At 44.4% G+C, this 15,934-nt stretch overlaps 1 protein-coding gene across 7 annotated transcripts in view; it reads right to left on the bottom strand.

The window, feature by feature from the left end:
• Positions 1-15,934, bottom strand: part of mpp2b (MAGUK p55 scaffold protein 2b) — a 466,432-nt gene that overhangs the window by 382,090 nt on the left and 68,408 nt on the right. The window contains exon 1 of one of the 7 annotated variants that reach the window (XM_078424663.1): positions 15,644-15,745. The exons of the other annotated variants lie outside the window; for them this stretch is intronic. The gene's annotated coding sequence lies outside the window, so the exon portion shown is untranslated. Of the gene's footprint in view, positions 1-15,643; positions 15,746-15,934 lie in introns of those variants that run through there. 7 annotated transcript variants of the gene reach the window in all.

A 15,934-nucleotide genomic window follows, 5' to 3' on the forward strand; every position in this document is an offset into this window, starting at 1 on the left:
GAGAACGTACAAACTCCGTACGGACAGCACCCGTGATCAGGATCGAACCCGGGTCCCTGGCGCTGCAAAGCAGCAACTCTACCGCTGCGCCACTGTGCCACCCAATGTGTGCGGAACTGTACAAAAAGATTGCACAGCTCACCACAAATCCCCACAGAGCCTCGAGTGAGCCACACCAATAAATATTTACTGTTTTACCGCTGGAGCAAATTGGTTTGTAAGGCACGTGCCTTAGATCATTTAATGCTTTGAAGCAAGCATGTACTCCAGGCAATATTTCTTGCCTTGAAGACAATGACTTGAATTTAATTCACAAACCTGCAGCCTTATGCTTTGCGTGATGCCAGCTGAAACAGCAAGCTCAATGACACACGAGGACAGATTTAGGACAGATTACCACAATGGCACTGACACAGTTGTCTACCTTTGCACCGGCTCCGCAGGTGCCATGTAAATGCAGTCCGTTTCCACATTAAAGGCCAAGTTCACAACTGATTCAAAATCAGTGCATGTCCTCACATTTGTGCAAATGCGAGTCAGAAACTGCTTTGCACCAGCGTGGGGGCTGTACGGTAATTATTTGTAAAGCAATTCATTACCTGTAAGGTAAATGTGATATTAGAGTGGCACGGTGGTGCACTGGGTAGTGTTGCTGCCACACAGCGCGAGAGACCCAGGTTCCATGCTCACCTCGGGTGTTGTCCATGTGGAATTTGCACATTCTCCCTGTGACCGTGTGGGTTTCCTCCAGTTTCCTCCTACATCTCAAAGATGTGTGGGCTTGTAGGTTAATTGCCTCTAGTGCGCAGGGAGTGGATGCGAAAGTGGGGTAGCATACAACTAATGTGAACAGGTGGTCGGCACGGACTCGGTGGGCCGATGGGCCTGTTTCCATGGTGTTTCTCGAAACTAAACTACTACTAACTACTCCTGATGGGCCAGATTGTGGTTGATTCAACTCACTGCCTGCACTCAACACGATCACACCCACTCTGCACAATAGAGTACAACTCTGTACAATATCACGGCTAAACATGGTTAGGGTGCCGTGAGTAATGTCAGAGTTCCCCCACCCTGTCTCTCGTCCAACCAGCAGAGGATGCCATGAGTACATCAATGCCCAGTCATCACAGCTTGCTGCTAGCCAAGGCTTCTTTCACCATCTGTAATATCACTCAGAGTTACTTGCTCACTTAAATAAATGTGTAATGGGCATAAATGTATATGAAATGTAATTAAATGAAAATGTACACAACTTGTGTTAAAGGTTATTGCCCTTAATGGATAGAAGCCTGCAATGAAACAAGCAAAAGCCTATTGTTTTTACTGCAAGGTAACCCGTTCAAATGAACAGGGTGACCGCATGCCTGCCTGCCAGGCTGCCGTGAAGTGTAGCAGCCAGATGCAAAGTGCATTCAGCCCCTCAGCTCAATATATTTTGCAGCCACTGGGTGGACCTGAGGGTAGATGCAGCAGCAGACAAGGGGAACAACCGCTCCGGCATCTGCTAGCCAGCCCGTCCCCGGTCTTCGTGCTCCAGTGCAAGGATGTGGCGTGGGAAGCATGTCGGAGTCAGGGACAAGACGGCTCCACAGCACAAGATGGAGCCTGTGTAACAAATGACAAAGAATAACGAAGGTGCCTACGTCAATTCATTTGATCACCGTAATCTTGGCTCCCGATGCATCATTCGTATTGTCCAGGTCTCCAGCACGGCCCGCCCCTACAACCGATGAGTCTGAAGAAGGGGACCAACTGAAAACATCGCCTGTGTAAGAAGGAACTGCAGATGCTGGTTAACACCAAAGATAGACATAAAATGCTGGAGTAAATCAGCAGATCAAGCAGCATCTCTGGAGAAAAGGAATAGGTGGCGCTACGGGTCCAGACCCATCGTAGTCTGATGAAGAGTCTCCACCATCTATCTATTCTTTTTCTCCAGAGATGCTGCCTGACCTCCTGAGTTACTCCAGCATTTCGTGTCTGTCTTTAGTGAAAACATCGCCTGTCCATTCCATCCACTGATGCCGCATGACCCGTAGAGTTCATCCAGCACTTTGTGTTTTGCTCAAGATTCCAGCATCTCCAGCTCCTTCCATCTCTTGCAAACATATGCCCCTTCTCAACGCCCCTCTCACGACCAGGGTAGATCGAAGTGGACTGGATATCGTCCACAAGTGTGCTGCCTCCAATGAGACTCGACGATGTCCCAAGTGGAATGTGCTGTGCAACCTCTGGATAAAAATGGATCATCACCAAAGTGGAATTTGATAACTAACTGTATCAACATGAAGCAGGATTCCAATCTTGACATTTCACAAACTGGTTCCGATCAAACTGGTTCCAACTCCCCCTAATTAAAACCATTAGAAATCCACCAGGCTAAAATTCCAATCATGTTCTGTGTTATAAGTTCATAAGTTCATACGACAGAGGAGCAGAATTAGGCCATTCGGCCCATGCCCACTCTGCAATCCAATCATGGCTGATCTATTCTTCCCTCTCAACCCCCATCTCCTGCCTTCCCGGGTAACCTTTGACACCCGTACTAATCAAGAACCCGCCAATTATCAGATTATCAGTTGGAACACAGAACATAATGTGTCGCACAGCATAAGAACTGGTCCCTTAACTCACACTGTCTGTGCTGAACATAATGCCAAGTTAAACAAATCTTCACTGCCTGCACATGATCCATATCCCTCCATTACCCGCTATGATCATTCTTACCTTAATGAGTATTTCAAGGTCATTTTATATATCAATCTGGAAATGTAACTAGTATTTATTTCCTGGTGAGTCTTATCCTCGCACCTGATGTGAACTAGATACGAATCAAACATAAAAATGATGTCAATGCTTCGTTTGAAGTACCGAGGGGGAACAAGTATGGGGCAATTAAAATATATATATTATAATATATAACGCAGACTGTGGCGAGCCTGGAACGCATTGCCGGGAGGTGAAGGAAGCAAATAGGAGAGTGGTGTTTAAGAGGCATTTAGATATGAAGGGAATGGATGGGATATGGATCACTTGCAGGCAGACGAGATTAGTTTATCTTGACATCATGTTCGGCACAGACGTTACATTTAACATAGAAAAAGTACCAGGAACACCATAAAAGAAAAACGAATTTACTAACTCAACGGATTGATGGGCGATGAGATAACTGGAACACTTTAGCACTGCGGTAACTCAGACGATATTTTAGTCTACTGCAAATTGCTGTTGAAAATTGTACATTTTAAGCCGTGGCAAGTCTCGAGGATGACAGAGCCAAAAGGAGGAAAGCTAATAGGGTAAGAAAGTGTCAGAAAGAAAATGACACAGGGAAGGGAAACAAAAAGAGTCTTAAAAAATTCAACTGCACATCTCATGTCCCCAGAGACTCAGAAAGTTAAATACAAGAACGGGAATAAGAAACACGACCCGAGAGTCTTGACAAGAGAACAAAGAAGAAATATAAGCCAGCATTCGATATGCCAAGTCCAAGAGCTTGCAAGTGTTCGATGCTGCCTTAATCCAAAAATAAATACAGTATTGTACGCCAAGATTCAGTATGAAATCGTTGGCAGCGGATGCACAAACACACTTCACCTCTGCTTCAAGGTCTGTTTAACAAGAAATTCAAATTTGTAATTATTAAAAATTTACTATTACATTCAATGGCTTTTAGCCGAGGGAGAGGCAAGAAACTGCAGATGCTGCTGGAATCTTGAGCAGGAAACACAAGGCTGGGGGTAATTCAGTGGGTCTGGCAGCATCTGTGGAGTGAATGGACAGATGACATCTTGGGTCAGGACCCTTCTTCAGAATGATGGAGGATATAGAAACTTGGAAAAGAGGGATGGGGTAAGCTATACAGGTGAGGGGGGAGGTAATTCACAGACAGGTGGAGATAGCAACAAGGGGGGGGGGGGGAATGGCAAAGGGTGTCAGGGAAGGAAGGATGAGGAGTGAACCTCTTCTTTCCTCTCCCCTATGTTCTCTTCCACCCATATCCCTCCCTCCACATTTTACTGCACTCCTTTTTTTTCCTTATTTGATATCATATTGTCTTCGAGTCTTTGTCACTTAACCCACCCATCTACCATTCACCCCCTCAGCTGGATCCGTCTATCACTTGCCAGAGCAAATAGGTCTACAGGGGATGCCATCGACACTGCTCTTCACACTGCACTGACCCACCTTGAACACCAGGGGAGCTATGTGAGGATGCTCTTCCTCGACTTCAGCTCTGCCTTTAACACGGTCATCCCGAGCAGACTGGTCACCAAACTTTCCGACCTTGGATTTTCCCAAACCATCTGCCAATGGATCAAGGACTTCCTGACCAACCGCCCCCAGACCGTCAAAATAGGCCCTCACCTCTCCTCCACCATTACACTGAGCACTGGCTCACCACAGGGCTGTGTGTTGAGCCCCATCCTTTACTCCCTCTACACTCACGACTGCGCCCCCACCCATCCCACCAACACCATCATCAAGTTTGCGGATGACACGACTGTGGTTGGACTCATCTCAGAAGGAGATGAGACAGCCTATAGGGATGAAATCCAAAGGCTGGCAGCATGGTGTTCAGTGAACAATCTGGTCCTGAACTCCTCCAAAACAAAGGAACTTATAATTGACTTTAGAAAAACCAGTGGAGATTACGACCCACTCTACATCAATGGGGTCTGTGTGGAAAGGGTACCAGCTTTCAGGTTCCTGGGTACGCACAACGCAGAGGATCTTACCTGGTCTACCAACACCATCACCACAGTAAAGAAGGCACAGCAGAGACTCCACTTCCTGAGGATCCTCAGGAAAACCAACCTGCAGGAGAAGCTCATGTTGTCCTTCTATCGCTGCTCCATCGAGAGTGTGCTGGCATACTGTATAACCACATGGTATGCCAGCTGCTCAGAAAAGGACAGGAAGGCCCTTCAGAGGGTCATCACGACGGCCCAGAAGATCATCGGCTGCTCACTGCCCTCCCTGGAGCACCTGTTCAGCCTATGCTGCCTCAGTAGAGCAGGCAAAATAATAAAAGATCCATCCCACCCCGGCCACCGTCTGTTTGTTCATCTGCCCTCTGGTCGACGTTTCAGGTCGATCAAATCCCGAACAAACAGACTTAAGAACAGTTTTTACCCCAGGGCCATACGAGAACTGAACACTACCTTTGCACTAGGCAACACCGTTAAAAAATCTTGTACTTAATATAATTGTATTTAATTGTATTTATGTATTTATTTGTTTTTGCATTTATTGCATATATGTTTGTACGCACCGTCAGGATTGGCTATTTTTTAATTTCGTTGTACTCGTTTGCAATGACAATAAATGAATATTATTATTATTATTATTATCCCACCTTTTTTCAAGCTTTCTCCTCCCTACTCCATCAGACTGAAGAAGGGCTTCGACCTGAAACCACCCATGTCCATTTCCCTCCACAGACGCTGCCTGATCCACTGAGCTCCCCCAGCACTTTGGTTTCTGCACAAGGATACACCTGACATCGAAGTGAACATGGACAATCTGACTGAAAAAAATCCAACTGACAAGAGTCCGTAACTGGACCTTTAGAAAGACAATAGACAATAGGTGCAGGAGGAGGCCATTCGGCCCATCGAGCCAGCACCGCCTTTCAATGTGATCATGGCTGATCATTCTCAATCAGTACCCCGTTACTGCCTTCTCCCCATACCCCCTGACTCCGCTATCCTTAAGAGCTCTATCTAGCTCTCTCTTGAATGCATTCAGAGAATTGGCCTCCACTGCCTTCTGAGGCAGAGAATTCCACAGATTCACAACTCTCTGACTGAAAAAGGAAATGCACACCAGCCAAATAGAATCAGCATTGTTCGGCAATAGGGCTGGCAAAATTAGTTGGGTTGAAAGGGCCCATTCCATGCTGTGGATTATATGACTCCATGATACAGAAAGATTTCATGAATTAATTAACGTCCTGGACTTCCGTGAGAATAGTTGGCAAGTGATCTGATGAAGTTTTCTTGCACTGTGGATCCAACATGGTCAGAACAGGATGTATCGTCAGATGACACCAAGTCATTGGAGGTAGGGGGGCAGACCTGATGGAAGCAGAGAACATTACGAGGGTCATAGATATGGCTGACAATCAGAACCTGTTTCCCAGGGTGACAAAGTCTTAGGCAATAGGCCATAGCTTTAATGCAAGAAGGGCAAAGTTTAAAGATGTACAGGACAGGTTTTGTTTTTCCACATACATTGTTGGACACCCAGCTTGCACTGCCAGGGGTGGTGATACAGGCAGATGGTGTGATCTTTTATTTTTTCGTTTTAGAGGTACTGCATGGAAACAGGCCCCTCGGCCCACGACAACCATCGAACATACTTAGACTAGTTTTATCCTACACCTAGAGACAATTTACAGGAACCAAATAGCCTACAAACCTGCATGCCTTTGGGATGTGGAGGGAAACCTGAGCACCCAGAGAAAACCCACACGGTCATAGGGAAAACGTACATAGAAACATAGAAAATAGGTGCAGGAGTAGGCCATTCGACCCTTCGAGCCTGCACCGCCATTCAATATGATCATGGCTGATCATCCAGCTCAGTAACCTGTACCTGCACGCTCTCCATACCCCCTGATCCCTTTAGCCACAAGGGCCACATCTAACTCCCTCTTAAATATAGCCAATGAACCGGCCTCAACTACCTTCTGTGGCAGAGAATTCCACAGACTCACCACTCTCTGTGTGAAGAAATGTTTTCCCATCTCAGTCCTAAAAGACTTCCCCCTTATCCTTAAGCTGTGACCCCTGGTTCTGGACTTCCCCAACATCGGGAACAATCTTCCCGCATCTAGCCTCTCCAACCCCGTAAGAATTTTATATGTTTCAATAAGATCCCCCCTCAGTCTTCTAAATTCCAGCGAGTATAAGCCCAGTCTATCCAATCTTTCTTCATATGAAAGTCCTGCCATCCCAGGGATCAATCTGGTGAACCTTCTCTGTACTCCCTCTAAGGCTAGAATGTCTTTCCTCAGATTAGGAGACCAAAACTGTACAAACTCCATGCATACAGACTTGATCAGAATCTTGGTTGCATTGCAGCAACTCTATCCCTACGGCACTGAGCTGCCCCTAAGTGGTATTTAAGAGTCTTTTAGATGGGCACATGGATATGCAGGGGATGGAGGCATATGGATCATGTTCAGGCAGAGGAGACTAGTTTAACTTGGCATCATGCCCAGCATGGGCATTGTGGGCCGAAGGGCCCGTTCCTCCGCTGTACAGCTCTGTGTTCTATATTAGACAGAGAACATAAAATAAATAGGACTGGAAGAGCATTCCATATCCATGACTTGTATCATTAGCGCCTAAATGCTAATGAGAATTTGAAAAATTGCGCAAAAGGCCAGACTTTGGAACAGCAGGCACAAGATAATGAACAAAAGACTGACAATGAAAAAGTATGTTGAGGAAGCAAATGTCTGAATTTAAACCAGATTGATAAAAAAACATCCTGGAGGTGTAATTGAGTTAACTGGAATGAAACAACGTATCACTTGGCTAAGCGCAATCCTTCTGTAAAACTCCCCCAAAAAAGTAAGTTGGGCAAAAGACGATGATGAAACAAAACAAGCAGAAATAACAGAGGAAAGCAACAGACCTACATGGCAAATAAAAATGAAAAAGACATTGAAATCGCTACTCAGGCAAGGCACCATTTGTGGATAAGGTAGACTTTAGAGATACAGCAGGGAAACACTATCCTAAGTAAGTGACTAATATATCAAGTCAGGATATTCTTTTCCATTACTTTCTTTCCGAGGATATCGTCTCTACCAGTAACGTTTGGTGAAACCTATACAATGGCAGAACACACAATTATTTACCTACTCTTAAATAACAGTACAGGTCTAGATCCAGACATAAAGAAGGTTTAGGTACGTGGAGTGACTATAGTATTGTCTTTATGACTGGGGCAATTCAGAAATACCTTCTGTATCTCTAAAGCACTTTGGAACAGCCTGAAGTTTGGCATGGTTTTAACGTAAATTCAATGAAAAAAAGTTACATTTATATACCATCTTTCATAGAGAATCATAGAATGATACGAAGAAATGGACGCTTTCACCCCGCTGAGTCCACACCAACCATAGAAACATAGAAAATAGGTGCAGGAGTAGGCCATTCGGCCCTTCGAGCCTGCACCGCCATTCAATATGATCATGGCTGAATCCATCAACTACCTGCTTATGTTAATCCCACGATAATTCTCTCCCCATATTCTCATCGCCTGCTCACAGATTCTAGCATTCACTTACACACTTGGAACATTTACTTTGGCAAATTAAACGACCGACAAGCACATCTTTGGGATGCGGGAGGAAATCACAGCTCCCAAGGGAATCCACGCGGTCACTACTGTTAAGCAGAAAAGGTGTACCCAATGTGTGCTTAACAAGGTCACATGAACACCAATCAGGTAATAATCAAATCATCTATTTGGTTAATTTTGGGTTTAGAGATAAATATTGGCCATGCCACCAGAAAGAGCACACACTAGCATTTTTTAAACAATCCCGCAGAATTTCACATCCATCAGAAAGAAAAATAACGACTTCTCCTAAAAAAAAATGGTGCCTTTCCTCAGCATGCTTCAGAGAGTCTGCAAAACCAAGTTCCATTTCTGTCCATGACTTGTATCTGTCCAAAAACAAGCTCTCAGTGCTGGCAATCACCCGGCTACACTGCATGCCAACAGTCAAAGGCTACAGCTATTTATGTTGACATATTGTTCTTTAGCTCACCGTTACAACACACGTGCAGCATCTTTGTGAATGGAATTGAAAGGCCAGGAGACAAATTTCCACTCTGGGATAAATAAGTGCTGCCGCCATCAATCTCATCAAAATGCCTTCTCGATGAATTCCGTTACATTTAAGTGAGACATTTAGTGCTTGTCAAATTGTTTTAATCCTTTTAGCTGTGGAGATATTAGTATTAAACTTTACAAAACAAAAATGGAATTTTAAGAAGAACCGATTGCCGCATCCTTTCTTCTTAGTCATGGAGCCATGCAGCACGGAAACAGGCCTTTCGGCCCAACCTGCCCATGCTGTCCAAGATGCCCTATCCCTTCTTGTTTGTGGTTAGAGAGCAGACCCTGCTAATTTCTACCAAGTACTCAACAGCAAGGCTTTTTATATTTATGGTGTATGGATATCACCAGCGCTATTCCTCATTCATAACTGCTCGAAAATAACGCTGAACCAACTTCTTAAAGCCACCGAGCAAAACACAAAGTTCTGGAGGAACTCAGGTCAGGCAGCATCTGTGGAGGGAATGGGCAGGCAACATTTCCTTCACACAATCCAAAACGTTGTCTGACCAGTCTGAAGAAAAGTCCCGACCTGAAATAGTGTGGGTCCAATCCCTCCACAGATGATGCCTGACCAGCTGTTCCTCCAGCACTTTGTGTTTTGCTCAAGATTCCAGCATCTGAAGTTTCTTGTGTCTTCTTGAACCACTGCTGAACTTCAGGGGATGTCGACACCTGTTTTGCAGTTGGTCAGGTTAGTAGCTCATTTTAGACGCACTGTTACAGTGTCCACCATGTTCTTCACTATTCACTGTACAAATATTGAGCCATAGACTTAACTGTAATGGTGCATTGAAGGAGGCACAGGGCATGGATTTACCAATTATTTCATTGAAAGATACAGCATTGAAATAGGCCCTTCGACCCATTGAGTCCACGCTGACAATCAAACCACCTGTTCACACTAGTTCTATGTTATCCCACTTTCCCATCCACTCCTACACTAAGGGCAATTTACAGAGGCCAGTTATCCTACAAGCCCACATGCCTTTGGGATGTGGGAGGAGACCACAGCACCCAGAGGAAACCGAGGCCGTCACAGGGAGAACATGCAAACTCCACACAGACAGGTCACGATCGAACCTGAGTCTCTGGTGCTGTGAGACAGCGGCTCCATCAACTGCACCACTGTACGTCCGTGTAGTCCTCGAAGAATAAAAAGATAGACACAAAATGCTTGAGTAACTCATCGGGGGGCAGCATCTCTGGAGAGAAGGAATGGATGACATTTCGGGTTGAGACCCTTCTTCAGGCTGAAGAAGGCTGTCTCACACCACCAAAACGTCACCCATTCGTTCTCTCCAGAGATGCTGCCTGTCCCGCTGAGTTACTCAAGCATTTTGTGTCTATCTTTGATTTAAAGCAGCATCTGCAGTTTCTTCCTACACAGAATAAAAAACTCTATTTTGCCTGATTCCATGAGCCAACCTGGATTGGAAAGTGAAAGCACAACACAAAGCCAGTGACCTCCAACCACCATGATACCCTTTCATAGACAATGAAAAGATCTAGTGGAACCTCCCGCAATTTTCTAAATTTAAGTGGATGTCTTATTATAGTGTGTAAAAGCAGAGATTTTTGAACATTTTACAATGTACTTCCAAGTTCAGAATGAATTAATATTACAAATGCCTTGCATGGAGGAAAAACAATTTCATTTACAAAGCACATGATGCTTCGAATATCGAATAGTGAAAGGCCTGGATAGAGGGAATGTGATGTTTCCACTAGTGGGAGAATCCAGGACCAGAGGCCATAGCCTCAGATTGAAAGGACGTACCTTTAGAAAGGTAGGAAAATAACTGCAGATGCTGGTACAAATCGAAGGTATCACAAAATGCTGGAGTAGAAGAATAAAAAGATAGACACAAAATGCTTGAGTAACTCATCGGGACAGGCAGCATCTCTGGAGAGAAGGAATGGATGACGTTTCAGGTTGAGACCCTTCTTCAGTCACCCATTCCTTCTCTCCTGAGATGCTGCCTGACCTGCTGAGTTACTCCAGCATTTTGTGATACCTTTAGAAAAGAGCTGAGGTGGAATTTCTTTAGTCCGAGGGTGGTGAATCTGTAGAATTCATTGCCACAGACGGCAGCGGAGGCCAAGTCAATGGATATTTTTAAGGCGGAGATTGACAGATAAGTAAGGGTGTCAGGCGTTAAGGGGAGAAGGCAGGAGAATGGGGTTGAGAGGCAAAGATAGATCAGCTACGATTGAACAGCAGAGAAGACTGAATGGGCCGATTGGCCTAATTCTCCTCCAATAACTTAAGTATTTTCACCCTTGCACTAAAACTCTGCCCTTTGAATAACCACTTACTAACATAGATCACAACTTAGAACACAGAACATGGAACATCAAACAACACAGCACAGGTGCAGGCCGTTCCTCCCACAATGTCCATGCCGAATATAATCCAACTTCAACTAATCTCTTCTGCCTGCACATGATCCATATTCCTCCATTCTCTGCATATGCCCAGCTAAAAGCCTCCTACTGTTCCTGCCTCCACCACAACCCCTGATAGATTGTTCCAGGCACCCACCACCCGCAGTGGAATAAACATTCTCCATCCATCTATATACTAAAACTCTCGTTTGTTTGTTCCTGAACTACAGCCAAAACGGTACACGATAGCGCAACAATTTTAGTCCCACCTTACTCACCGTAATCCCTTTGGTGCTAATGGAAGAGGTTTCATTGAAATCAGTGTTATATTTTTTAAGTTATTCACATTTTAAAGTTTAAATCTATCTCCGAAGGAGGGGGGGGGAGGGAGGGAGGGGAGGATGAGGGAGGATAAGGGGGGTTGAGGGGGATGGAGTGGGCGGAAGGGGGGGTGGGAGGGGGTTGGAGGGAGGTGGGGAGGGGAAGGAGGGGGCGGGAAAAGGAGAGGGTGCTGCACCAATGCAGGAGAGGTTTGGGCCCAACGTATCCACTTGGTCTAGTCTTCTTTAAAGTCTGCCTCTCTCATCTTAAAGTTATTCCCTCTAATTTTTGACATTTCCAGGCTGGGAAAAAGATGCTGACTAAGTATGCCTCTTATAATATTATACACTTCTATTGGGTCTCCCTTTAATTTAAAACGTTCCAGAGAACTTGCAAACAGAAGACCCCCTAACTTTGAATTGCATACTGGAAAGCAGAATACGTTGGACAGTTTAATGCAAGATGATAAGCCGCAATGCCTTCATACAGTGGTACAGCGGGAGAGTTGCGGCCTTAGAGCGCCGGAGACCCAGGTTCCATCCTGACTACGTATGGGTGCTGCCTGTATGGAGTTTGTACGTTCTCCCTGTGACCACATGTGTTTCCTCCCGGGTACTCCGTTTTTTCCTTCCCAATTCCAAAGACGTGCAAGTTTGTAGATTAAAAGGATTCTGTAAATTGGCCCTAGTGCGTAGGATAGAACGCTTGTATGGGGGATTGCTGGTCGACGTGGACTCGGTGGACTGAAGGACCTGTATCTCAGGGGACCCGGCGTGGGGGGGATGAAGAAGTGATGAATACCTTTTGTAACTTTGTCAGTGCCTTTGTGGTGACTCTTTTGTGTACTTTGTATGCAAAAACAAAGAATTTCACTCCACCTCGCTAGGTACAAGTAATAATAAAGTATCATCAACATCAAACTAAAACTAAAGAAAACAAACCTGATAAGGAACACTGCAACTTCCTTCCTTTCAGCCTTGCGTCAATGAGTCAAAGCACTTGTGAAGGGGCTACTCACCTTTAACAAGATCCTCATTTGGCACAAGGCTTTGTTCCCTCTCCTCAATTTCTGCATGATTAGCAAGTAAAAATTTTAAGTGGGAATTTTTAATTGCTCAGAGAACAGACTCAAATACTTGACGGCCAATAAATTCTCTAGTGCGCAGAAACACACAACACACAAAATGTCAAATAGAATTAGCCGCACTGGAGATTTAATGAATTTCCGTTCAGTACAGCTAAAGCTTTTTTTTCCACACAATATGAAAAGAAACCATAATTGGAGTCAGAAATCAGGCTGCCACCAAAATAAGCTGCTGCTTTGTCAGCCATAATTAACTGCAAGCTAACTCATTCTTAATAGGCGATGGTTAAGAAACTATTTTTAAAAATAAAAATACTCATGGATTAAAATTTGTAAATACATTTGGTCTTCTAATTTTAGTTTGCACATTTAGAAATAGAAATTGATGATCTTATTCAGGCACAGACCCCTGGTTAGGTTGGCTGGATGTGTGAATCTATTCCATTTATCCCATTTTTTTCCATTTCCTGGGAAACTCAATAGAGGAATGCATGTATGCAGCTGAGGTTGAACTAGGGTCAAAGCAATAATTGCAACAAGGCTGCATAAAACTGCATGTATTCGCCTTTATTGCTTACAGTGAGATAGGAGCTCTGTGCCTATGTTACCTATTTGAAAGAGCAATTGGTTTCACCACCCTACATTTTCCCCACGATTAGTTAATGAAAACTACATTACACCGGCTTCCATTACCCTTTCAAGCAGGATATTTCAACTATCATTTCATTAACATGCTGAATTTACAACTGCAATAATTGGCATGTGCAATAAATTATACCTTAATCGTACAGCAAGCCCATGTTTTTAAAAAAACCTTGATGTGCCTAAAGAACTGAATGGCAAGAGTCAATATCTTGTATCACATTACAAATAGGAGAAATGATGATGAAAGGAAGTCAGTGAAGAAAATTTGCAATATAAAATATGTTTCAATTAGTTTTTTTTTAAACATGATGGCAGCAAAATTTTAGCACTTACTAAATTGCTAAATTTCTAATTGTAAAAGCGGAACACTGCAGCCTAGAATAAAGTCATTTGGCCCATAAATCTGCACTATTTCCCCTTTCCACCACTTAACCTAATCCTACACTCCCACTTGCACGCTGATATGCATTTTCTTGCCCGAGGAATAACTAACCTTCAAAAGAATTCACTGATTCTGCTTCAACAGCAGTGGTAGAGGATTACATTTCTAACCATCGATAGAGTCAGAGTTGTGCGGTGTGGAAACAGGTCCTTCAGCCCAACTTGCCCACACCGACCGACATGCCCCATCTTAACTAGTCCCACTTGCCATATCCCTCTAAACCTACCCTATCCATGTACCTGTCCAAATGTTTCTTAAACTCTGCGATAGTGCCTGCCTCAACTACCTCCTCCGGCAGCTCATTCCATACACCCAACACTCTTTGTATGAAAAAGTTACCCCTCAGGTTCCTATAAAATCATTCTCCCCTCAACTTAAACCTATGTCCTCCGGTTCTCAATTCCCCTTCCCTGGGCAAGAGACTCTGTGCGTCTACCCAATCTATTCCTCTCATGATTTTGTACAGCTCTATAAGATCACCCCTCTTCCTCCAGTGCTCCAAGAAAACGCAGTCAGTATAGAGACAGACCACAATAAAAAGTGCTTGGGTCCAACTCATCCATACTGACCAAGATGACTCATCTAAGATAGTCCCATTTTCATGCATTTGGTCCACATCCCTCTAAACCTTTCCTATCCATGTACCTGTCCATCTGTAAGTGAGGATCCAAGCTTATCACACAAAATAATAATGTGTGAACGTTGAACTTTACTTCCAAAAGATTCCTGCACTTTAAAACATTGTAAATTGCACATGTTTTGTAATATCATGTTACATTATCGAAGATTAAGTTCTAACACCCCGCAGTCCAAGCAAAGCCACGTTCCTATGGGACACTTCTGAAGCACCCACAGTTTAAATGGTGGAAGAGGGTTCGAATCATTTAGGAGGAATCTTTGCCCCAGGTTTCCTCACACCTGCGGCATTAGTATGGGTGTCAGGGGTTGTGGGGAGAAGGTAGGAGAATGGGGTCAAGGGGGAAAGATAGACCAGCCATAACTGAATGACAGAGTAAACTTGATGGGCCGAATGGCCTAATTCTGCTCCCATCACTTATGAACGCATGGCTTTTGGTAGTGGATCTCTGACAAGGCCCTGTCCCCAAATTGCCTGTGAGACTTGAAACAGCTGCCAAAGCCTCACCTTCAATTCTGCTGGCTGTAAAATTAAGGTTTTGTGTCATACAAGAATAACATAAAAAAAATTAAAGATAAAAATTTAAAATAAATCCTAAAACAAACACATACATTAAAAATAAAAGCAAACCCAAATAATTAAAAAACAAAAATTTGCATTAGCTGCCTTGTCTTCTAATGACTGTTCCACGACATCCTTTTAAATCAATGCGTTGTCAGATCTTGTCCCAGGTCTCGCCTCTTGTAGGATCTGAGAGGTAAGATGGAGCTCTGCTGCTGAACTACATGTTGCATTGCTGACAAATGCATCATTACCTGTCCTTCAGAGAGTTGGGTCAAGTGTGCATGCCCCTGGCTTGATGCTAGTTAGCCAGACGCAGGCCAGAGGTGTCTCTCGAAACCAGTATTATTTGCCCGAAAGATCCATGTATCCAGAAAGGACCATTATAACTGCAGATCAACCTAGGAATTGTATTTAGAATGATGGCCAGCATTCACCAACATTACTCTGTGAAAGGACCAGCAACCTTGTACACAAGGGGCGGCACAGTGGTGAAGCGGTGCAGTTGCTGCATTATGGCGCCAGAGACCCGGATTCGATCCATCTACGGATGCTGTCATATCATATCATATATATACAGCCGGAAACAGGCCTTTTCGGCACACCAAGTCCGTGCCGCCCAGCGATCCCCGTACACTAACACTATCCTACACCCACTAGGGACAATTTTTACATTTACCCAGCCAATTAACCTACATACCTGTACGTCTTTGGAGTGTGGGAGGAAACCGAAGATCTCGGAGAAAACCCACGCAGGTCACGGGGAGAACGTACAAACTCCTTACAGTACAGCACCCGTAGTCAGGATCGAACCTGAGTCTCCGGCGCTGCATTCGTTGTAAAGCAGCAACTCTACCGCTGCGCTACCGTGCCGCCCTGTCTGTACAGAGTTTGCATGTTCTCTCTGTGACTGCATGGGTTTTCTCCGGGTGCTCCAGTTTCCTCCCATATTCCAAAGATGTGCAGGTTTATAGGTCAATTGGCTTTGGTA

This window comes from Rhinoraja longicauda, chromosome 29, assembly GCF_053455715.1.
Source record: "Rhinoraja longicauda isolate Sanriku21f chromosome 29, sRhiLon1.1, whole genome shotgun sequence".
Lineage (NCBI taxonomy): Eukaryota > Metazoa > Chordata > Chondrichthyes > Rajiformes > Arhynchobatidae > Rhinoraja > Rhinoraja longicauda.